The sequence below is a fragment of the Cervus elaphus genome, chromosome 17 (genome assembly GCF_910594005.1).
Source record: "Cervus elaphus chromosome 17, mCerEla1.1, whole genome shotgun sequence".
Classification (NCBI taxonomy): domain Eukaryota; kingdom Metazoa; phylum Chordata; class Mammalia; order Artiodactyla; family Cervidae; genus Cervus; species Cervus elaphus.
This window is the reverse complement of record NC_057831.1, coordinates 25,858,555-25,883,387: the sequence shown is the minus strand read 5'-3', so window position 1 is coordinate 25,883,387 and position 24,833 is coordinate 25,858,555. Positions and strand designations below refer to the sequence as shown.

The following is a 24,833-nucleotide window of genomic DNA, read 5'->3' as shown; positions in this document are numbered from 1 at the left end:
CAATTTATATTTCAACTTTTGAGTTTTCCAATAATAAACATGATACAAGTTCTCCATTTATTTAGGTCTTTGATTTCTTTTTTAAACATCTGTAGTTTTCAGCGTACAGAAACTGAATATATTTTGTTAGATTTATATTTATTACATTTTATTTTAATTTAAAATGTCAAGTTCTAGTTGTTCATTGCTACATATAGAAAGAAGACAATGGCAACCCACTCCAGTCCTCTTGCCTGGAAAATCCTATGGACAGAGGAGCCTGGTGGGCTGCAGTCCATGGAGTCGCTGAGAGTCGGGTTCGACTGAGCGACTTCACTTTCCCTTTTCACTTTCATGCATTGGAGAAGGAAATGGCAACCCACTCCTGTGTTCTTGCCTGGAGAATCCCAGGGACAGCGGAGCCTGGTGGGCTGCTGTCTATGGGGTCACACAGAGTCTGACACGACTGAAGCGACTTAGCAGCAGCAGCAGCATATAGAAATGCAATAGAAATATAGACATACTATAAAAGTGCAGAAATACAAGATATAAGAAAATTGATCTGTTCTTTAACTCTTGCTAAAATGACTTAGTAGTTCTACTAACTTTTAAATAAATTCTTTGGGATTTTCTCCACAGGAAATCATGCTGTCCGCAAATGGATAGTTTTATTCCATTCATTCCAATCTGCTTTTGAATTTCATTATTTTACTTTTCCTTTATTGCACTGAGCAAACCCTAAGGTGGGATGTTAAATGTGAGTGGTGAGAGAGGACATCCTTGTCTTGTTCTCACTCTCGGGGAAGCATGCAGTTCCCACTGTGAACTGTGATATTAGCTGGAGACATTTTGGAGATTCTCTCCATCACACTGAGGAAACTGTCTATTAATCCTTGTTTGCTAAAAGGATTTTTATTATGAATGGATGTTAAATTTTGTTACATACATTCTTCTACATCTTTTGTGATGGTTATGTGATTTTCTGCTTTAATCTGTTGATATGGTGAATTACATCTATTGATTTCAGAATGTTGAACCAGCCTTACCTTTCCTCATGATTTCATATTCTTTCATATTCATTTCATATTGCTTTCATATTCTTGGATTTAGTTTGCTAGTATTTGGCTAAGCTATGACAAACATAGACAGTGGATTAAAGAATGGAGACATTACTTTGCTGACAAAGTTCCATCTACTCAAAGCTATGGTTTTTCTAGTAGTCATGTGTGGATGTGAGAGTTGGACCACAAAGAAGGCTGAGTGCCAAAGAATTGATGGTTTTGAACTGTGGTCCTGGAGAAGACCCTTGAGAGTCCCTTGGAGAGCAAGGAGTTCAAACCAGTCTGTCCTAGAGGAAATCAACCCTGAATATTCTTTGGAAGGACTGATGCTGAAGCTGAAGCTCCAATACTTTTGGCCACCTGATGGGAAGAGCCGACTCATTGGAAAAGACCCTGATGCTGGGAAAGATTGAAGGTGGGAGGAGAAGGGGACGACAGAGGATGAGATGGTTGGATAGCATCACTAACTCAATGGACATGAGTTTGAGCAAACTCTGGGAGATGGTGAAGGACAGGGAAGCCTGGCGTGCTGCAGTCCATGGGGTAGCAAAGAGTTGGACACGAATGAGTGACTGAACAACACTTTGTTAACAGATTTTGCTTCTATTTCATAAGGTATGTTTTCTGGAGTTTTCTTTCTTATACTATCTTTGTTTGATTTGGGTACCAGGGAAATATTGCTCTTATTAAATAATTCATGTAGTACTTTCTCCTCTTGTATTTTCTGAAAAAGTTTGTGTAGAATTGATGTTAATTCTTTTTTAGTTTTATTTTAAATACTGTATCTGTGGAGACTTTCCTCACACTTGAATCTAAATTAGGTCCCCTCTGTTATTAGCTCTGCTGGTATCCTTTTTATTTATAAATTTTACCATGAGTATAATTTACATTTTTTGGAAGTTTATTTCTTTAATGCCAGCATTCTCTTCTAAGAGGTCAGGTCCATGTCTGTGCTGTTATATGCCCATTGCTTAGCACAATGTCTAATAAATATTGAATGAATAAATACATGAACCCCTAGGATTTAATGATTGTCATTATTCATTATTCATCATACAATTGTGAGCATTTTACCTATAATTATTTACTAGATATTTATGCGAACTTCCTACCATGAACAGGAAAACATTTCAGACACATTTAATAGGTATTAAAAAACATTATTTTGTAACAGAATTAGATAATTGCAAACATAATAGCTTTCCATGTGGAGTTAGCATTTCTATACATAACCTTATAATATGAATTGAACAACCTAAAATTTTGAGGAAAACTAGAACTTAAGTTTAGCCTTAGCATGAAACAAAGATTTTAGTAAAAATAAAATGATGTTTTATTTAGCCTTTACAGATTAAATGTAATAGATTTAAATGAAGCATTCAATGTTCTACATTTTCCTTTTTTAAAAAGTAAGATCAGCTAAATATGCTTTGGTAAAGCAAATAGCAAGTTAGTCAGAGCAGTAAGCAACATACAGACCATATGGCCGAGATACTAGGGTATAGAAGCAGCCTTCTGTGTTGAGGTTTACAAAGGAAAAAGTGCAAGGAAGGACTTGCAACTTTCATGGCTTCCATTTTAAATAATGTTTCAACTTGTTCTCTTTGAGCAACTGCCATAATTCTGTTTCTTTCAGTAGCAGCAGAAGTTTTGGGGAGTGGAAGAGAAGGGATGCCTATGAGTAGGCAATTAAACATGTAGAAGAAATCATAACCATGTTCGAAATAAAATTAAAACACAATTAAAATTCAAGCAAATGTGAGTTTCCCTTGCCCGTCAACTTTCATTCATTCAATCTTTCATTCTTTTGACAAATTATTTTGAGGGCCTGGTTTGTGCGAATGGGCTTCCCAGGTGGCGCTAGCAGTAAGGAGTCCACCTGCCAATGCAGGAGCTATAAGAGACATGGGTTTGATCCCTGGGTCAGGAAGATCCCCTGGGGGAGGGCACGACAAGCCACTGCAGTATTCTTGCCTGGAGAATCCCATGGACAGAGAAGCCTGGTGGGCCATATGGTCCATGGGGTTGCAAACAGTGGAACATGACTGAAGCAACTGAGGTCACGTGTACTAAGTGTGGTGAGGGGCGGGAGTGAAATGGGGAACAGTGTAGATACGGAATTTGTCTTCATGGAGCCAACAGTTTAGTGGGAGAAAACAGTACGTAGGAACTAGCAGCAGGTGATATGAAGTCCTTTGATAACGGACATAGTATAAACAAAAGGAATATTAACCTAGTCAAGGATGTGGTTATTTGATTTCCTGTTTAAAATGCTATTTGAAAGATTTGAAGGAACTGAGTATATGAAAAGGGGTGAGGAGTGGAATAAATGTTATAGGCAGAGAAATTAATACTGTTGAAAGTCAATATCCAGTGGGCACTTTCCAAGTGTTCCACATGAACAATTTCTTGTAATCTTTATAATGATCCTATGAATTGAGTGGTGTCATTCCTAACTTAGGGCTGAGGATGAGGAATGAGGAGCACAGAGATTTAGAAGCTTGCCTTAGGTTACGCAGGTAGTAAGTGGTACGGCTAGGATTTGAACGATGTTACTCTGTGTGTGACTATTTGCAGGAACGATACGGAATAGCTGGAGTGTGTAATGATGATGGAGGGAGGTTGCAGGTTGGGGGAAGTAGGCGAGTAAGTGGTGTCAGGAATGAGATTGGAAAGGATGGAGATATGGATCAAGTTCTGAGGAAGCCACGTAAAGGAGCAAATTGAATATCACTTAAATGTGAGCCATGTTCTCTCACAATTTAAATTCCTACCTTGAGCTCTTTCATCTTACTTGGTGTAGTAAAGAATATGGTCTTAACTCAGCTGACATGACTTAAACATGACAAAGACTATATTCTAGTGGAAAATTATTTTGCTTGAAGAGAGTTTTTCTACCCCTGAGCCAAGTAATCAGGGAAAGCTTCCTTTTGTGAATTTACAGCTTCCTGACAAACTATCCATTGTGTATAGTTTTGTTTTGTTGTCTTTTTTTTTTTAACTGAAATATATTCATTTTATTTTTGTCTTTTGGTCAGAATAATTTATTAAGAATTATTACTTTATATGCTACCATGACACAGTGAAGTATCCTATTTTATAGTAAGGATATATCACAAATGATTTGTTATGAAATATAAGGTATTACATTTTATGAACATTTTAATTGAAAAATAACTCAAATTCAATTTTTTTCTTGCATATAGCCATTACATTGCAATTCTTCTTTATGAGTGGGAGCAGAAAGGGTTATTTTTAGCATGCATTCATTGTGTAAGGAGGGGTTTTGTGCATGTAAATGACATCTGTTGAGTATATCAATGTGGATAATCAATTGGCATGAAGTGTGTTCTTGGGAGGTTTTCCTTTAACTCAGGAGATTGTGTTTTTAACCCTAGCAAAGGAGCCAGGAAAGGCAGCAGAGTTGTTCAACATCAGTATGTGACCGCTGTGGGGAAAACAGAGCAAGCACATGTCTCTTCAATAATGGGTCAGTTGTGAACTCTTTGAAAACGTTAGAAAGGCATTGTAGACAAAGACTTAGAACTCCTTATTAGGAGAGTCTTGCTCAGAATTGATTTCTACATCCACATATTTTCAGAACATTGGACTCATAGCCCAACATTTTTCTGAGTAGAACTGGGAATGTTTATTGACCAGCAGAATGGTCTAAGCTCCAATCCTTTTCCAGAGGCAGATCAGAGATTTTATGGCTCTTCAGGATTATTAGATTTATGTGATTCTACTTCCTTTCATTAGTAACGTTTTAGATTATGCATTCCTTATAAAATGTATCTCAGAAGATGATTTTGTATATCTACCTTTTTAAAAATAAATGTATTTCAGATGGAGGTTTTTCGTGGGATGAAAACTTCTTTAGACTACTTCAAAGAATTATTGCAGTAGGCCCCTCTGGAAGGAAAAGGAATTCTTGTCTTTGTGTTGGCTTGAGTCCTTGCTCTGGTGTCCTGACCTCTGTACTAGGAATGCAATAAATTCTAATTTTTGGTTTGCTGATTCAGAGTTAAGAAAAAAATCTCCTGCAGTCCCGTTTTATTGTCAACCCTCTTAAATCTGGAAAAAAGGAGAAATTATACTTTATGGAATTCTATAAAGTGGCTTCACTTTGGACAAGGAGAAAAGAAGGGAGCCTCCTTTTATGCATTAGACTTTCTTTGAGTTCCAGGGCTGGTGAAGGGGCCACAAACGTCAAGGCAGCATGATACTAATTCAGCTGACATGTGCATTCCCTCATACACGACTGTTGCCACTTAAAAACATTAAAAGCAAAAAGCACACACAAAAAATAGAAAATCAATGATTGACAGTCTGACAGGACAAGCTGACTCAGCAGTTAAGTCACCGTTTTCCTAATTTCTGGAAGAAATCCAATGCGTGATAAATAGAGTTTTTCTAGAAATTAATTGGTAAAAGTATGTAGTCCCCTTGGACTTTGGCTCTTCTAGCTGGGGAGCTTTGGTCTGGTGAGGTATGATAGGTCTCCTCACACAAACCTTGAAGTCGTGAGAAGTGGAAGAGTTGGCCAATACTCTTATCTGGTACTTGTTCATTTGGGGATAAAGAGACCTGCCCAATCATCTCTTTGCATATGGCAACATTCTTAAACAAATACTTTGTACCTGGACAAGGAGCTGTGCTGTGTTCAGTCGTGTTCAACTCTTGAGACACAGTGGACTATATAACCCACCAGGCTTCTCTGTCCATGGGATTTTCCAGGCAAAAATACTGGAGTGGGTTGCCATTTCCTTCTCCACTGGACAAGAAGAACCCTTGGTAAAACTATGAAGCAGGGAATTTTACTTTTAATGACCAGCCTCCCTTCCTCTCCACCCAACCTGACCATTTTTACTCACTTCCAGCCAGCTCCTGCAGCACAGTTGGGCTTTCCCAGATACTTAGCTGAAAACCCTGGCTTCTTCATTGTAGGTCAAGTTTGCCCTCCTCTGCCATGCCTCATACTCCCTTAATCCCCCTTAATCCCCCTTCAAAAACTACTTGGCTCAGTTCCAATCACTAAGTGCTCTTATTTTTAGGCAATAACGGATGGCCACAACCCATGGGATATTCTGTAATTCCTTTTAACGCATTAGATTGCTTATATTTTTCTCTCTCTTGGATAGTATAATTCTGTCTAGTTTAAAAGGTAAACAATTAGAACAGTTCAACAGATGAGTGGGAATGGCCTTTATAGGCCATTTATTCCACATTCTTTCAATTACTGCCTATTCCACAAATACCTAGAATTCATTTTATGGGTATATTGATGTTCCTTGTTCTTGAAGACAGTTCTGAGCAGCTAAGGCTGTTTGGGAGTTTTCAAAATAAAGAGCAAAGGAAAAAAAGTGTTGTATTACCTTTACATATTTTCCGGATAAGTCTTCAGGACTAGAAGAATCCCAGAAAGTACACAAATTTTGTCTATTCACATTAGTAACCTTTAAGACATAATCTGGGGGTCTTCCCAGGTGGCTCTAGCAGTAAAGAACCTGTCTGCCCATGCAGAAGACCTAAGAGACGTGGATTTGATCCTTGGGTTGGGAAGATCCCCTGGCAGAGGGCATGCCAACCCACTCCAGTATTCTTGCCTGGAGAATCCCGTGAACAGAGGAGACTGGCGGCCTACACATAGGGTCACAAAGAGTCAGACATGACTGAAGTGACTTAGCATGTACACATACAAGACATAATCTAGTCTAATTGTCTGACTTAAAAAGCTGGGAAACAGAGATAAAGAGAAGGGAAGTATATATAAGGTCACAGAGATTGATTATTGACAGAATGGGAACCAGAACCTAACTTTTAATATAATTGATATGACATATTTTATTTCAATAAAGATGAGTGATAGCTTTGAATATTTATTATAAACATTGGGGCTTTATATGTCCTATTATAAAGATAATTTTTAAAACATCATTCTCTCCCATTCTTCCTCATAAGTTCCATTTCTAATTTTCTTTCAAATCTAACACAAATTGACCTTCCTGGAATAAAATGCATGAGATTATCTTACTCCAAACTTATTGTATTTGACATTAAGTTCAGTTCAGTTTAGTCGCTCAGTCGTGTCCGACTCTTTGAGACACTACGGACTGCAGCACACCGGGCCTCCCTGTCCATCACCAACACCCAGAGTTTACTCAAACTTATGTCCAATGAGTTGGTGATGCCATCCAGCCATTTCATCCTCTGTTGTCCCCTTCTCCTCCCACCGTCAATCTTTCCCAGCATCAGGGTCTTTTCAAATGAGTCAGTTCTTCACACCAGGTGACCAAAGTATTGGATAACTTTGTCCTTCCAATGAATATTCAGGACTGATTTCCTTTAGGATGACTGGTTGGATCTCCTTGCAGTCCAAGGGACTCTCAAGAGTCTTCTCCAACACCACAGGTCAAAAACATCAATTCTTTGGCACTCAGCTTTCTTTATAGGCCGACTCTCACATTCATACATGACTACTGGAAAAACCACAACCTTGACTAAATGGACCTTTGTTGGCAAAGTAATGTCTCTGCTTTTTAATATGCTGTCTAGGTTGGTCATAACTTTCCTTCCAAGGAATAAGCATCTTTTAATTTCATGGCTGCAGTCACCATCTGCAGTGATTTTGGAGCCCCAAAAATAAAGTCTGCCACTGTTTCCCCATCTATTTGCCATGAAGTGATGGGACTGGATGCCATTATCTTAGTTCTCTGAATGTTGAGCTTTAAGCCAACTTTTTCACTCTCCTCTTTCACGTTCATTAAGAGGCTTTTTAGTTCTTCTTTGCTTTCTGCCATAAGGAGGGTGTCATCTGCATATCTGAGGTGATTGATATTTCTCCAGGCAATCTTGATTCCAGCTTGTGCTCCATCCAGCACAGCATTTCTCATGATGTACTCTGCATATAAGTTAAATAAGCAGGGTGACAATATACAGCCTTAACGTACTCCTTTTCCTATTTGGAATCAGTCTGTTGTTCCACAAATGTTGTTCCAACAGCTGTGACTGTTGTTTCCTGAACTGCATACAGATTTCTCAAGAGGCAGGTCAGGTGGTCTGGTATTCTCATTTCTTTCAGAATTTTCCACAATTTATTGTGATCCACAGAGTCAAAGGCTTTGGCATAGTCAATAAAGCAGAAACATATGTTTTTTCTGGAACTCTCTTGCTTTTTTGATGATCCAGCGGATGTTGGTAATTTCATCTCTGGTTCCTCTGCCTTTTCTAAAACCAGTTTGAACATCTGGAAGTTCACGGTTCATGTATTGCTGAAGCCTGGCTTGGAGAATTTTGAGCATTACTTTACTAGCATGTGAGATGAGTGCAATTGTGCGGTAGTTTGAGCATTCTTTGGGATTACCTTTCTTTGGGATTGGAATGAAAACTGACCTTTTCCAGTCCTGTGGCCACTGCTGAGTTTTCCAAATTTTCTGGCATATATAGTGCAGCACTTTCACAACATCATCTTTTAGGATTTGGAATAGCTCAATTGGAATTCCATCACCTCCACTAGCTTTGTTCATAGTGATGCTTTCTAAAGCCCACTTGACTTCACATTGCAGGATGTCTGGCTCTAGGTGAGTGATCACACCATCATGATTATCTGTGTTGTGAAGATCTTTTTTGTACAGTTCTGTGTATTCTTACCACCTCTTCTTAATATCTTCTGCTTCTGTTAGGTCCATACCACTTCTCTCCTTTATTGAATCCATCTTTGCATGAAATGTTCCCTTGGTATCTCTAATTTTCTTGAAGAGATCTTTAGTCTTTCCCATTCTGTTGTTTCCTCTATTTCTTTGCATTGATCACTGAGGAAGGCTTTCTTATCTCTCCTCGCTATTCTTTGGAACTCTGCATTCAAATGGGAATATCTTTCCTTTTCTCCTTTGCTTTTCACTTCTCTTCTTTTCATAGCTATTTGTAAGCCCTCCTCAGACAGCCATTTTGCTTTTTTGCATTTCTTTTTCTTGGGAATGGTTTTGATCCCTGTCTCCTGTACAATGTCACGAACCTCTGTCCATAGTTCATCAGGCATTCTATCAGATCTAGTCCCTTAAATCTATTTCTCACTTCCACTGTATAATTATAAAGGATTTGATTTATGTCATACCTGAATGGTCTACTGGTTTTCCCTACTTTCTTCAATTTAAGTCTGAATTTGGCAATAAGGAGTTCATGCTCTGAGCCACAGTCAGCTCCTGGTCTTGTTTTTGCTGACTGTATAGAGCTTCTCCATCTTTGGCTGCAAAGAAGATAATCAATCTGATTTTGGTATTGACCATCTGGTGATGTCCATGTATAGAGTCTTCTCTTGCGTTGTTGGAAGAGGGTGTTTGCTATGACCAGTGCGTTCTCTTGGCAAAACTCTATTAGCCTTTGTCCTGTACTTCAAGGGCAAATTTGCCTGTTACTCCAGGTGTTTCTTGACTTCCTACTTTTGCATTCTAGTCCCCTATAATGAAAAGGACATCTTTTTTGGATGTTAGTTCTGGAAGGTCTTGTAGGTCTTCATAGAACCGTTCAACTTCAGCTTCTTACATTGCATCAGCTTTTAGGAAAATGTTTTTGGTATGTTTAACTATAGAGTCCATTCATTTATTTAAAAAGAAAGCTACTGTGTCTGGTTTGTTTGTCTGATTTTCCCCCAAAATAATTATTCTCTTTTCACTTCACAGCACCCAAAGGATGCTCTGAAATGCTGATGTCAATGCTTTTGATGTCTTTCCTTTTCCCATCCTGTTCCCTCAGCCTTCTTTCTTCTGGGCCACTGTAGTTTGAAAGCAGAAGGTGTAGTGGAGATTAAACCAAACATTCTCAGGGCTGATTGCAATTGAAAGCACCTTCAGCTGGTCTTTTGGAAGATATGGCCTAAGGGAGACTTGTATCTTTTTAGTTATACCACATTCAAAGCTAAAAATCTGTAAGTAAATAGGCTGGAGGTATGGAAAGCTGGTTGTAAGGGAGAAAAAAATGCACAAGGTTTTTAAAGGTTTGGAGGAAACAGTATCTAATTTAGATCAACCTTCTGTCTCTGCTTTTTATATCCTTGCTGTGAATTCAGGAAAATGAGCTCCCAGTTTAATTGTACTGTGGATGTGCGCTGTGTAGCTGTGTGTTTAGAGATCTCATAAATTTTTGCACTTTAAATGATCCCTATAATGCCCTGAAAGAATCAAGTCTTCCTGGAAAATCTCAAACTTGCTCCTGGGGAGTTTATTTCTCCCAGTGGAATCTGATTCACCATGATATTTATAGTGGATGTTTTGATTCTGTGCTGGTGCCTTGGGCTCACAGTGCATTTTTTCTAGACAGTGTTGTCATGAAATGTGACTTGCAAAACTATTTAAAGGCTAAAGCAGTCTTTTAAAAAACATTCTTTTAGGCACAAATCAAGACTGAAGGCTAAACTATTTCTAAATACCTCTCTCTACCTACCCCTCCTGGCTTCTGCTGGACTCTGACGTGAATTTTGATGCTTAAGAATTAACTGAAAAAACATCTAATGGAATACAGAATCTTACTCCCGTATCACTAGGGGAGGGTATAAATTTTAGCCTCTCTCTTAGTTACCAGAAGCAAAAGTCAGTCTGACTTAAATCTATTACTGAAAAGATTGTAGTTTTTGTGTGCTCATCATTGTGGAACACATTTACCCCCACTTCTGAGATAAACAGGGTGTGAGGATAGTTGTGTAGCAAAGAAGGTTCTCTTCTTCCTCCTCTTCCCTTCTCTTTCCTCTGGGAGAGGTATAATAGTGCTTTTTCTAACAGTGCTCAGAAATTATGTTCTGAAAGGTGATTGTCATTAGTGAGGTGAATTTGCTTCCTTTCTGTATGTTTGCTTTTTATAGATGCTTGGTTATGAAAGCATGACGATGTAAACTTCTGCAATGGCCAGGAAGGATCACCAGGTTTTCAGGACAAATCCAGGAATGGTGGCCAGTCTGAATTTGAAAAGCCTCCAGGATGGAGCTGGGGCTTTGGGGAGAGGCCAGAGGAGTTGAAAATGCTGATATGGAAGTCAGAGGGAGGAGAGAAGAGCAGGAGAGACCAGAGAGGAAAGGTCTGTAAGACTCACCCCAGAAAGACTCGTAACCAGTGCTTTTCAGCAAGGGTAAGTTGCCCCAGTTTCATCTGGCAAGCATTCAACCTCTTCTAGAGTCATATTTGGCTACTTGCAACTTGGGGTTAGGTGATGCTGGTGTCTAGTGAGGAAGGCTAGTTGCTGCTAACTGCCCTGTGATGTATGGGACAGCCCCCCGACAGAAACTCAGCCAGCCCCAGATGTCAACAGCGCTGAAAAACCTGCTCAAAACCATCTGAGAAGGGACTCAGTGGGAAAGAGTAATGTTTTGAGCACCCTCTGCACACTCACACAAAACCAGCTGATGGCACATTATTTTCTTCCTGGTAGCTATACTTTTGACTCTCCTAGACATTGCAGGTCAGCTGGTAAAGAATCCGCCTGCAATGCAGGAGACCTGAGTCCAATCCCTGGGTCAGGAAGATCCCCTGGAGGAGGGCATGGCAACCCACTCCAGTATTCTTGCCTGGAGAATTCCACGGACAGAGGAGTCTGGCTTGCTACAGTCCATGGGGTTGCAAAGAGTTGGACACAACTGAGTGACTAACACTTTCACTTTTCAGACATTGTGGCCATAGCTAAGGTTTCAGCATTAGGTTTTTCTCCCCACATTCTTTACCTGAGACTCTATCTGTAAACACACACACACACACACACACACACACACTCATATATATTCCCCTTTTCCTTGGCCTATTAAATCTCTTCAATCTTCCTATATCTTCAGCACTTCCACCCCTGGCCCTTTGCCTATCTTATCAGCAAAGAAATACTTGTTAGGAGGTAGTCTGTTATTCACTTATTTATCCATTTCTCCAATGAATTTATTGAGGGCCTGCTGTGTACAAAGCATTGTTAGATACTCTTTGGATCCATCAGTACATCTGAACAAAACAAAGACTTCTTGTGGAGATTACATTCTAGTGAGGAAGATAGACAATAAGCAATCAATATGTAATACATAAAAGAGGTAATTTTTTAAAAGTGTTATCACTTTGTTAAAAAAACAAACAAAAAAAAAGAGGATGAAGGTAAAGGAGACAAGGAGGAAATGGTCATATATGTTCTTATTTTCCCTCCAAATGCTAACCTTTGGTAAAAGGAGCTCCAAATACAGTGATGAGTCTAATAACCCCAAGTCCACCCAGGCAATTCTCTTCCAAGAAAGGTTGAATCCCAGGAGCATGTTTGTAAAAGTTCTGCCAGTTCAATTTATGAAATGGTTCACTGGTCTTAAGCTTAAAATGTAGGTCATCTGGAAGCCCAGGCATTGGATTATGGTTCAATAATTTCTTGAGGCCGCTATGCTATTACTGATAGTGAATGAAGGCGGTTTTCCAGAAAAAGATGACTTTTTGGCCAGCACAGTATCTGCTATTACTCTTGCTATGAAGTCATAAATAGCACACTTTGTAACTTTAAGCCGTGTATTCTTTGTTTTGTCAATTAGCTCAGAGAGATTTTCAAATAACTTAGGCTGTAGGTATTTGCACTGTGTACAAAGATGTGGAAGTCAGAGTCTGGAAACTTAAAGAGTTCACATCTAGAAGAGGTGGACTTGGGTCATACTTCTCTCTAGTGTGTAGTTACGTGTGATCAAGACAAAAATCAAATGACAAAATACAGAGGACCAAGAAAAAAAATCACAACCAAAGATGCTGAGGGTACTCCCTGGAAAAGATGGCCTTTGAATAAGTCTTACTTATTGAATATGGTTGAAACAGGCAGAAAGGGGAGATGGACTGGGGAGCTTCCCAGCCTAGAAAGAGTAAGAGGCAAGCAGTAGGGATGGAAGGCTGACAAAAAGTGTTTTGGAAGCTGCAGATTAAGTGTGCATTCTGTGAGCACAAGCAGGTTTTTGCAAAGGATTGCTTAAAACTCTTAAGAACCAGATGGGTTCAGATCATACATCTGAACAATTCAGTTCTCTCACCCTCTTCTCAGTTTTGAAGTGTGGGGCAGCCCATTGGAAAGGTTACAGCACTGCTTTGGAAGGCTAGGTTTTCTTCATAATATTTTTTAAATTTGTGCTTAAGTTTTCCACTTGAAAACCTTTGTCCAGTTGAAAGACTTCACCTGCGTGAAACCTTCATTTGAGGCACTCAGGCTTCTAAAGCCAGTAAAGCTACATTTCAGTGAACCCTCCCCATTGAAAAACTTGCTGCTCAAATTTTCCCCTCCTATTCCTTCTGGATATCATGCATTACCAATATCATCACTTTTCTGTCCTACAGCTCTGCCAGTCTTTTCAGTGTTGAGCTTTATCATAACTGTTAAAGAGGAAATTATGTATTAACTCAAAAGGCTGAAAACTATAGTGCAATAAGGCAATTACATTTAAAAACCTAATGTTGGCAATGTAGCTTCAAGACAATGTACATGGAGCAAAGTATATTCCCCAGATCCAAATGAAATCCATTATGCTGTGTGCCCCATAGCTGTTTGGGAACTCATGCATATACAATAGGCAGCATCTTCAGAAGTTGATTTATTTAATCAGAGTGACTACTTATTGAGCATTAATTAAAGAATTCAGGCACTTTACTTGCCTACTCCCTCCTCCCCCAACACACACTTTTTTTTATCATTGCTACCTTATTTAATTCTGGCAGAACTGTGTGAGGTAGGGATTATAATTCTGACTATGTTACAGGTGGAGAAACTGAGGCTCAGAGAGGTTAAGTAACCTGTCTATGGCCCTAGTGATGGAATGGATACAGGCTCTTTGAAGACCCATTTCTTGGAAAAGACACTTTGCAAGAATATGACCTTCTTGCTCACCCTGTGGGAAGTTGAAACAATGCTAGCAAAGACTCATATTCTTACATCCCTACTTAGGAGTGGGATGCTCTGACTTGCTTCTTTCTTTTAAATGAAAAGATTTGCTTTTCATATTGGTTGGTATTTTTCAGAGTACCCAGGATTACATTTAGGTCGCCCTTGAAGGGTGGTGGGTGAGAGAAGAATTTTAAGGGTTTTGATTTAAGAAGGAGGAAAAAGTAGCAGACTTAGGTTTTCTGACATCTAGATCTTACTAGTGCTTACTCCATACTTTTTAAAATAGCACTTGCCATATTGTATTTTAATTTTTCTATTTATATCTGGTCTCCTTCCCCTCACCTTTAGGTAGTGAGTTCTTTAAGGATAGATGCTGTGAAAGTGCTGCACTCAATATGCCAGCAAATTTGGAAAACTCAGCAGTGGCCACAGGACTGGAAAAGATCAGTTTTCACTCCAGTCCCAAAGAAAGGCAATGCCAAAGAATGCTCAAACTACCGCACAATTGCACTCATCTCACACTCTAGCAAAGTAATGCTCAAAATTCTCCAAGCCAGGCTTCAACAGTACATGAACCATTACCTTCTAGATGATCAAGCTGGATTTAGAAAAGGCAGAGGAACCAGAAGTTAAATTACCAACATCCGCTGGATCATTGATAAAGCAAGGGAGTTCCAGAAAAACATCTACTTCTGCTTTATTGACTACACTAAAGCCTTTAACTGTGTGGATCACAACAAACTGTGGAAAATTCTGAAAGAGATGAGAATACCAGACCATCTGACCTGTCTCCTGAGAAACCTGTATGCAGGTCAGGAAGCAACAGTTAGAACTGGACATGAACAACAGACTGGTTCCAAATAGGAAAAGGAGTACGTCAAGGCTGTATATTGTCACCCTGCTTATTTAACTTATATGCAGAGTACATCATGAGAAACACTGGGCTGGAAAAAGCACAAGCTGGAATCAAGATTGCTGGGAGAAATATCAATTACCTCAGTTATGTAGATGACACCACCCTTATGGCAGAAAGCAAAGAAGAACCAAAGAGCCTCTTGATGAATGTGAAAGAGGAGAGTGAAAAAGTTGGCTTAAAGCTCAACATTCAGCAAACTAAAATCATGGCATATGGTCCCATCACTTCATGGCAAATAGATGGGGAAACAGTGGAAACAGTGACAGACTTTTTTTTTGGGGGGGGGGCTCCAAAATCACTGCAGATGGTGACTGCAGCCATGAAATTAAAAGATGCTTACTGCTTGGAAGAAAAGTTATGACCAACCTAGACAGCCTATTAAAAAGTAGAGACATTACTTTACCAACAAAGGTCTGTCTGGTCAAGGCTATGGTTTTTCCAGTGGTCATGTATGGATGAGAGTTGGACTATAAAGAAAGCTGAGTGCTGAAGAATTGATGTTTTTGACCTGTGGTGTTGGAGAAGACTCTTGAGAGTCCCTTGGATTGCAAGGAGATCCAACCAGTCATCCTAAAAGAAATCAGTCCTGAATAGTCATTGGGGGGACTGATGCTGAAGCTGAAACTCCAACACTTTGGTCACCTGATATGGAAAACTGACTCATTTGAAAAGACGCTGATGCTGGGAAAGATTGAAGACGGGAGGAGAAGGGAACGGCAGAGAATGAGATGGTTGAATGACATCACTGACTCAATGGACATGAGTTTGAGTAAACTATGGGTGTTGGTGATGGACAGGGAGGCCTGGCGTGGTACAGTCCATGGGGTCACAAAGAGTCAGACACGACTTAGTGACTAAGTGATACTAAGTGAACTAAGGATAGAGACTGTGTCTTTCTCAATTTTGTTTCTCCAAACTCTGTGTGGTCTATACAATGTCTGAGAAGTAGTAAGTGTTCTATAATCCTGAGTTTTCAGTAACACCTAGGACATGAGACAAGAAAACCTGGATGGTGCAGAGGAAAAGCTCAGACAACATAGAAAGAAGAAGCAAGACTAGAGAAGAGAGATAAGCCCAATCATCCAAATACCCCAAGAACTGATGGTTGACCTGATTGGTTGTGTCAATCGAAACAACTGATTATTTTGTTTTTAAAACAGATTTCCCAGCCTTTCCAAATTTGCAATTTTTGGCAGTTGAATTATTAGCAAACTACTACCCTCACCTAAAATCACAAGGATTCCTTCTCCTATTGTTCCATGCTGACCTGTGTTATTTTAAGTTAGTATGTAGGATTAATGGTTAGAGTACTTTTAAAATCAGTCATTAGTTTTTCTAAAGGCAGGTGGTGATGTGGGCTTTTTTTATTGGCATCATTTTGGTAAAATGTTCATTTTCTTCATCTCTACTTAGATTGTGTGTATAGTAATTTTGTATTTGACTAAGCACCTTTATAGAAAATAAGATAGGTGTTTTCCCTCAGAGTGTAAATTTGCTGAAGTAAGATAAGCTGTTACTTCATCTTTTCCTTTAAAAATCTATTTTTTCCTGTTTCTAGTCAAGCATTTATTAAATCATTAGGAGAAAAATTTAGGTCATCTTTTTAATGTGCACTGACCTAGTTACGTTTTCTTTCTAAGCAGCTGTTTAAACTAGATTTATTGAGGAAAATAGTTGGTTCAGTCTTGCATTAAGTCAGATAGCACAGAAAAATGAGGAAGATTTGCAAAGTCCAGGTGAGCTATGTGGCCCTTTCTCCCCTTTGCTGTCTTTGGTTCTGCCCCTTTCCTTTAGATATCAAGGTCTTATTGGCTATATATAATTAACTGTTTTATATAGTGTCTTCCTTTGAAAGCCTCTTAATTCATATTAAATGGTGATGATTCTAGAATCATCATGTTGCTTGGATCCTTCCCCAAATTAAAGGACACATTCACAAAGAACTGTTTTGTGAATAATGAACATAAGCAACAGCCATACAATGGCAACAGCTCACTGGACAGTTTGAAATTGCACGTCTAATGCCCTCAATTGTTTCTTTGAGAGTTGTGTCTTCAGAAACATAAAATAGGATCGTAGAGTGAGTTCATTCTTAATAAATGAAAATTTTATATTCCCTTTATTTGACAGAAGATTTTCTTTTGCTTTCACATTAATGACAGACTTCTAGATGACTATGTATGGAATTCTCCAAATTTCTTAGAATAATCCTGCTAAAAGTCTAATGGGTCACAGAATATCTCTGTTCTAGATGGAGTCATTCTGATGGAATATAAGCAAATGGTCCCCTATTCTAGTGCCAGCCTTACTGTAAAATTATGCCTGAAATACACAGAGATCTTAGGAAAATTTGACTTTGTTCACTGTCTTCCACTGTTTTTGTTTTTATCTAGCTAATTTGAATTTCAGGGAAAACTCAGCTGAATAAAACATTTCATGTAAATTTTGTTTGATCTGGTTTACAGTTTTACTTCTAATGAGGCACCGATTCTTAAATCAGCCAACTGGAACTAATAATCCAGCAGAAAGGCGATGCTCCCTAACACAGTCAACCCTTCCTGTTCTAGGGGATTATGCACTCCAATAGCCTGCTTTAACTGTTTGTTGAACAAACCTATCTCCCTTAGTTATGCAGTCTTTGAAAATGGTTCTGGTTTCCTGTCAGCACCTTGGGAATCTAGAGAGGGGTTTGGAGGAAAGCCTTAAGAATCTCCTGCCTTTCCTCCTTTATGAAGCAAATTTGTTTTCTTCTTTCAGTGGCTGCCCTTTCCTCTGTCATCCTGGTCCTATTTCTGCTCTTTTGTTCACCTCTATGCCATGAATAGACCTGTGGTTTCTCTCTCTCTACATTTAATCTTTCCTCTCCGCCCCTGGGAAAGCCAGAGTCCTCATGCCTACCTTGGGAAATCGTACCCATGAACTTCAAGGCTCAGCTTGAAAGCCATCTTCTGCTTGAACCCTTTCCCAAACACCTGTCTCTTTCTCCCTCTGCACTTCTTCAGCATTCTGGCTGGTACTGTATCTACTGCAGCCTTTCTCTCTTCCTGATTACTAGGATCCTTTGTGTATATCTTATCTCCCCTACTAGGCTATGAACTCCTGGAAAGTGGAAACTGTGTCCTTATTTACTCTAAAGAACACAGTTCAATACGTGGTATAAAATAGGAGCTCAATGGTTTCTGGAGTGCGTGCGTACAGATAATATCTTAGGGAATATGCTCTCACATTAGCCAGTTGCATCCCCTCCATTTCACACTGCTTTCTTTCACCCCAGATTCCAGAAGTAGCAGGTCCCACATGGAGGGGCAAGTCTTGGGCTCTCTCTCTATCTCATGTGTCTATGTTAAGCTGGCCAGAGGCTTGCCAATAAGGGTCCTGATAAAAGGGAGCCACATCTAGGACACGAGACAAGAAAACACAGTTCATTTTGATCTCAACATGCTGCTTGTTGGTTTCAGTGCCCATCTCATGGAAATGAAATATTTATTTTCCTATTATCCATTTAATACCTGGATTTTAAAAAATGTGTTTATATATGAGCAGAACAGAAAAGAAGATGCTTCTATTTTTTTATGAAAAACTGACTGCATTAGAGAGAGATTATCATTTGATTTCACAGAGGAATACATATTGTAATTATTAGACTGTGAAATGTCCCCAAGCAAAATTTTCTTAAAATCTCATTAAATATAACTTCTTTAAGTTCTAAACTCTAATTTCACTAACCAAAGGCAATGTACTCATGTAACTAGAAAAGTTTAAGACATTCAGAAGAAGAGTAGTAAAAAAAAAAAAAACTAAAAATTCAAGCAATTCATCCAAAGCAGCAAGTGATAAATGTGAAAACTACTGCTGCCAAAAATGTAACTGTAAGCATAAATTCAGAGGAAAATGTAAAGGAACGATGCAATGTTTAACATACCTTTTAATGGTAAAGTCTATACTATATACTACTGCGTCTGGAGTGATTAATGATGTTGCAGAGAAATTCTCATAGCATCCTTGGGCTTGACTCTGATGAGAACCACTTTCAATAACTTGAAGATGTTTTTCATGCCCAGTTCACTCATGCAGAGGGTAGGACAGAGAGCATTACTGCTAGAAAGAGAACTTCTAGGACTTGGCAAGTGACTCAAGGCAAACTCAGGATTATAAAGCAGGAAGGCACAGTGTGTTGGTACATGTGTGAAGCAGAAAACCTTGGTAGAGATTCATTAGTAGAGATCATTCTACCAAGATTTAATGAATAGAGTGTACCCATGAGGGTACTTGGGGGGCATAGGGCTTCCCTGGTGTCTCAGAAAGGAAAAAATCTGCCTGCAATGCTTGAGACCCAGATTCGATACCTGGGTCAGGAAGATCCTCTGGAGAAGGGAATGGCTACCCAGTCCAGTATTCTTGCCTGGAGACTTTCATAGACAGAGGAGCCTGGAGGGCTACAGTATATGGGATCACAAAGAGTCAGACATAACTGAGCGACTAACACTTTCACTTTCACTTGGGGGTACTTAGAGCAAGTATGTTAGAGAAACAGTAACAAAAGGTCCTAAAAAAGCAACATCTAGGACATGAGACAAGAAAACCTGGATGGTGCAGAGGAGAAGCTCAGGCACCATGAAGGGGCGAGACTAGAGAAGAGAGTGAAGCCCAAGAGCCGTAGCTATAGGTTTTCCCCTGCTTCCTTTGGAGGAGAAAAGGAAGTGTGAGGACTTAATTCTGTATCCTCTGTAGATGTTTTTATACATTTATACCTAAGGCAATTCTGCTGTTATTTTTGCAGTGCATAGATTTACTCTTTTTTCAGCGCTTCTTAGGTTGTAACCACAAAATCTTAATATAAAGAACCCACTGTGGGGATGGAATTTGCTGATGATTTGAATTAAGATTTTCATGAGTGGGCAGAACTAGAGGTAGCAGATTCACAAATCTAATTCACCTCACAATTAAAATATACAGTAAAAATGTAATTTGTTTATTATAGTCATAACTAATTGGCCTTCCTCCAAAATCCCTATTTACTAATTACCAGGAAAAACATTCAAATGTTCTATGTGGTTTAAAGCTGCATTGGATCTGGGAATTTAAATAGTCCATTTAGAAAATAGTCTTTCTTGGATAAAAATGCCCATTAACAACAGAAGCATCCCTCACTCCTTTTGTTCTGCTTTGTTTCCTGAGGTGCATGGAAGGGTCGTGACTTCCATGGCTTTGGGGAGGTGGGGAAGATTCAGGAACCTCATGCTAGATGTTCCTGGTTGACCCACTGTCACACACAACTAAAGTTTGTGACCAGTATAACTCTCACATGGCTTGGGTTCCTGCAGCCTTGAAGATGAGGCTGGCTTGTTATCAATCACCTAACTCTCAGATCTGATGAGAAGTCACATTTGGCCTTGAATTTGGGGGTCTGCGCTATAGCTCTTTCTATGGAATCCTTTGTGGGGAGTCTGCTGTCAAGCACCTACCATTCCCCTCACCCCAGACTCTCAACACCTGAATGTGCCCTGTGGTCACCAAGGGTGATTTGGAAAAGGAGAATTTTCAGCTCTCCATTCCCACTGTCTACACTTTCCTCACAATTTGAAGTGGCCATGCACCTGTTAGATGTTGAAACGGGTCATCTCTAACCTGGATCTTCAGAGGGAGTGGGGACAGTAGCCTGTCTTTGACCTTGGTTTGCCTCAGTGTTAGAAAGCTCTTCTCCCCTCTGGGGCAAAGTCCACAGGACTGGACAAGGTCAGTTTTCATTCCAATCCCAAAGAAAGGCAATGCCAAAGAACACTAAAACTACCACACAGTTGAACTCATCTCACATGCTAGCAAGGTAATGCTCAAAATTCTCCAAGCCAGGCTTCAACAGTATCTGAACTGAGAACTTCCAGATGTTCAAGCTGGATTTAGAAAAGGCAGAGGAACCAGAAGTTAAATTGCCAACATCTGTTGGATCATTGATAAATCAACAGAATTTCAGAAAAACATCTACTTCTGCTTTATTGAATACACTAAAGCCTTTGACTGTGTGGATCACAACAACTGTGGAAAATTCTGGAAGAGATGGGAACACCTGACCACCTGGCCTGCCTCTTGAGAAACCTGTATGCAGGTCAGGAAGCAACAGTTAGAACTGGACATGGAACAACAGACTGATTCCAAATTGGGAAAGGAGTACGTCAAGGCTGTATATTGTCACCCCACTGATTTAACTTATATGCAGAGTACATCATGCAAAATTCCAGGCTGGATGAAGCACAAGCTGGAATCAAGATTGCTGGGAGAAATATCAATCACCTCAGTTATGCAGATGACACCACCCTTATGGCAGAAAACGAAGAAGAACTAAACAGCTTCTTGATGAAAGTGAAAGAGGAGAGTGAAAAAGTTGGCTTAAAGTTCAACATTCAGGAAACTAAGATCATGGCATCTGGTCCTATCACTTCATGGCAAACAGGTGGGGAAACAGTGGCAGACTTCATTCTTTTGGGCTCCAAAATCACTGCAGATGGTGACTGCAGCCATGAAATTAAAAGACGCTTACTGCTTGGAAGAAAAGTTATGACCAACCTAGAGAGCATATTAAAAAGCAGAAACATTACTTTGCCAACAAAGGTCCATCTAGTCAAAGCTATGGTTTTTCCAATAGTCGTATATAGATTTGAGAGTTGGACTATAAAGAAAGCTGAGCGTCAAAGAATTGATGTTTTTTAACTGTGTTATTGGAGAAGACTCTTGAGAGTCCCTTGGACTGCAAGGAGATCCAATCAGTCATCCTAAAGGAAATCAGTCCTGAATATTCATTGGAAGGACTGATGCTGAAGCTGAAACTTCAATACTTTGGCCACCTGATGAGAAGAACTGACTCATTGGAAAAGACCCTGATGTTGGAGAAGATTGAAGGCAGGAGGAGAAGGGGACAACAGAGGATGAGATGGTTGGATGGCATCACCGACTCAATGGACATGAGTTTGAGCAAGCTCGGGGAGTTGGTGATGCAGAGGGAGGCCTGGAGTGCTGCAGTCCATGGGGTTGCAGAGAGTCAGACTCTACTGAGCAACTGAACTGAACCGAACCGAACTGATCTGATAAAAGGGCACACCCATATATTTAGTTTTTTAATTATTTATTATAAAAGTTTTTTTTTATTTGTTCTTTACTTGATTGATGAAAAAAGAACATGGATGTCGTATTCTATTTACAGCTCTGAGAATTGTATAAGAAATAGCCAATTTAAAAACAACTTCATGAAGCCATGAATACAGCCATTAACATCCATTAACATATTGTTTGAAAACTGTAAGCTGTTTCTTCGTAACATGAATTAAATTATCTTTACATTTGTCTTGGTATCTTTCACAAATTCAATGTTTGCTTGTCGTTTAATTCTAGGGAAACAGTAGGGGAGTGATCATAGCATGTTGACTTTTATGGAAAATCATTGATAATATTTTGAGTGGAAAAGAAATTTGACTTACCCTTCTGAATGCAACTCAGAACATAATCTGAATGCAGCTCAAAACATTATCTGAATTTCTTTACTTTTATGTAAATATTCTGAAAAATGAAATCAGTGATATGTATTTAAACAATCTGATTTTAGAAATCTGAGAACCAAGAATGACCGCTGTTGAAATGTTTTTAAAGGTTATACTCCTTAATATTAGCCTTCCAAATATAAGGTTTTGTTTTTAGCTGTAGGTAGCACTGTAATTCTTTGCATATGTGTGTCATATTTTAGGTACACATACCCATATTCCTAATATAATGTTTTCAATCTTTTGATATCAAATACATTATTCTGTGAAAAGCTGCCTCTTAGTTATGAAACTTACAGAGGTTTTTTGGATCTGAAATCATGCTTCTGGTGGTATTTACCCCAAACTTCAGCAATCTGCTAAAAAGTGAAACATCCCTAAAACCCTTCTGTTCAAATTAGAAGGGACTGGAATCATCATCTACGCTTTCTAATATAAAGAACATTCTCTTCTCCTTGGGGGAAAAAGAGTGTAAAAGAAAGACTTCTATCTTCATTCAAGCATCTGTTAACATAACACCATCTTCTACAATCAGGGATATTTTATCTTCCTGATTTTATCTGCTTTAAGTCTAACTTACAAGGTCCCTTTTATTTTAGTTCTTTTGACTTTAGAATTTTAGCTTCTCTGACATTATTTTGCTTTTATTATTATCTTTTTTTTATTGCAATAAAAATCACATATGTGGCACAGTGGTGAAAGAATCTGCCTGCCAATGCAGGAGACAGGAGATGTGGGTTTGATCCCTGGGTCGGGAAGATCCCTTGAAGAAGGAAATGGAACCCACTCCAGTATTCCTGCCTGGAAAAATTCCAAGGACAGAGGAGTCTGGCAGGCTACAGTCCATTGGGTGCAAAGAGTCAGACACGACTGAGGAACTGAAAATGTACAAACTGTACAGTTCAGTGGTACTAAGTACATTCACAGTGTTATTCGATTCTGACCATCATCCATTTCCTGAATTTTTCTCTTTTCTAAACTGAAACTTTGTCTTATTAAACACTAAGTCCCCCTGTCTTCCCTTCTTGCATCCCCCACCCATAGCATCTGCCAATGTACTTTCCGACTCTATGAATTTGACTATTCTAGCACTTTCACTTTTCACTTTCATGCATTGGAGAAAGAAACGGCAATCCACTCCAGTGTTCTTGCCTGGAGAATCCCAGGGATGGGGGAGCCTGGTGGGCTGCCGTCTATGGGGTCGCACAGAGTCGGACACGACTGAAATGACTTAGCATTGCATTGTGGAAATGCATTGTTTTTTAATTGCATTTTTCTTTGGGTACACATTTATCTTTTGATCATTTTAAAAACTTGAAAGTGAAAGTTGCTTAGTCGTGTCTGACTCTTTGTAACCCCATGGACTATACAGTCCATGGAATTCTCCAGGCTAGAACACTGGAGTGGGTAGCTGTTCCGTTCTCCAGGGGATCTTCCCAACCCAGGGATTGAACCCAGGTCTCCTGTATTGCATGCAGATTCCTTACCAGCTGAGCCACAAGGGAGGCCCAAGAATACTGGACTGGGTAGCCTATCCCTTCTCCAGTGGATCTTCCTGATCCAGGAATCGAACCGGGGTCTCCTGCATTGCAAGTGGATTCTTCACCAACTGAGCTAGCAGGGAAACCCCTTTAAAACTTGAGTTTACCAGAAAGTTTCTTTTGCAAGAAACTGGTCACTTCCTTTCCCCCTTTCTCCAGAACCATTCCACTATTCAATAATTAGAATTTTACTCTCAGGTTAACCTCATGACTCTTTTATTTAAACACAAAGGGAAGACTAAAACGGGTTTGCCTGATTTCTACAAAACTATGCTTATTATAGTTGTGTCTAGAAACATCCTGACAAAATTTGTTTCTCTTTTTTCTGGATCATTGACATTATGCAATTATTGTTGTTCAGTCACTAAGTTGTGTTCACCTCTTTGCGACCCCATGAACTGCAGCATTCCAGTCTTCCCCTACTTCCTGGAATTTGCTCAAATTCACATCTATTGAGTTGGTGATGCTATCTAACCATCTCATCCTCTGCCACCCTCTTCACCTTTTGCCTTCAATATTTCCCAGCATTAGGATCTTTTCCAATAAGTCCATGTTTAGTGCTCTAGCTACTAGATTCTAGAGGTGACTTTTCTGCTATATCTATACTTCCTCAGTGACAGTCAGAAAAAGGCTAGCCTTAGAAGATTTAATTTTTTAAAATGCTCCCTTTTTAAAATGGTATAAAGATGCTTTGAATACACAGAGTTTTAAAATATTAAGAATCTCAGAAGGGATAGGTTACCCACTCCAGTGTTCCTGGGCTTCCCTTATGATTCAGCTGGTAAAGAATATGCATGCAATACGGGAGACCTGGGTTTGATCTCTGGGTTGGGAAGATCCCCTGGAGAAGGCAACAGCTACCCACTCCAGTATTTTGGCCTGAAGAATTCCATGGACAGTCCATGAAGTCGCATAGTCGGACACAACTGAGTGACTTTCACTT

The 24,833-nt window shown here is 39.4% G+C and overlaps 1 long non-coding RNA gene across 1 annotated transcript; it reads left to right on the top strand.

Annotated features, from left to right (window-relative positions):
* Positions 1 to 1,518: 1,518 nt before the first annotated feature.
* On the top strand, positions 1,519 to 14,388 carry LOC122673569. The gene is made up of 3 exons (XR_006334719.1): positions 1,519 to 1,655; positions 10,894 to 11,156; positions 14,253 to 14,388. It is a non-coding gene; the product is annotated as an uncharacterized LOC122673569 (long non-coding RNA).
* The last annotated feature ends 10,445 nt before the right edge of the window (positions 14,389 to 24,833 follow it).